At 39.5% G+C, this 922-nt stretch overlaps 1 non-coding gene across 1 annotated transcript; it reads left to right on the forward strand.

The window, feature by feature from the left end:
* Positions 1-645: 645 nt before the first annotated feature.
* TRNAA-UGC (transfer RNA alanine (anticodon UGC)) lies at positions 646-717 on the forward strand. The gene has a single exon. It is a non-coding gene; the product is annotated as a tRNA-Ala (tRNA).
* Positions 718-922: the final 205 nt, after the last annotated feature.

The raw sequence follows: 922 nt of genomic DNA on the forward strand, positions 1-922 counted from the left end.
AAAAAATAAAGGGAACACTAAAATACCATATCCTAGATAGCACTGAATGAAATATTCCAGTTGCAAATCTTTATTCATTACATAGTGGAATGTGTTGGGAACAATTAAAAATGATCAGTGTAAATCAAAATTAATATCCCATGGGGCTCTGGATTTGGAATGATAATCAAAATCAAAGTGAAAAATCAAACTACAGGCTGATCCACCTTTTAGTGTTCCCTTTATTTTTTTGAGCAGTGTATATGACTATCAACCAGGAATATTAAATTGAAGATTCCTTCTTGGAAACTAAATCCTAGGTTCATTGGGCCATATAAGGTGGTCACCATAATTAACTCTGTAACTTTTAGTTTTGATCTACCTCAAATACTTAAAATCCATATCACTTTTAACAGGTCATTGTTCAAGAAATATGTTGCACCTATGGAGCCGTCACCCCTACCGAAAGGGGTGAACTTGAAGCTTGAGTTCTCAGCTGCAGCAAATTGTGACCACTCCCTTCCACTATATAAACCCACTGCTAGCTTCATTCCTTGCCAGTGATAGTTCATCTATACTGACCTATTTGAAGGAGCTTGTCTCACGAGAAGCTGCTTGTTCCTGTTGGAGGAGTGAACAAAGTTGGAGGAGTCCCCATAGACTTTTGGGGATGTAGCTCAGTGGTAGAGCGCATGCTTTGCATGTATGAGGTCATGGGTTCAATCCCCACCATCTCCAAACTTTATATCTCTCTCAGGATCTGTTTATACCAAGGAATGTGACGGTCACAAGGGGGCCTTCTCTGTGTCTGGTGGAAAGAAGGTTTTTCTACCAACATAGAAAAGGATTTTTTATTTTTTACTGTTAGGGCAGTAAGAAGCTGAAATTCCTTGCCTGAGGAGGTGATAATGGTAAACTCAGTTGAGGGGTTCAAGAGGGGCCT

The sequence above is a fragment of the Dendrobates tinctorius genome, unplaced genomic scaffold (genome assembly GCF_039654945.1).
Source record: "Dendrobates tinctorius isolate UK_male_01 unplaced genomic scaffold, ASM3965494v1 ptg000011l, whole genome shotgun sequence".
NCBI classification, from domain to species: domain Eukaryota; kingdom Metazoa; phylum Chordata; class Amphibia; order Anura; family Dendrobatidae; genus Dendrobates; species Dendrobates tinctorius.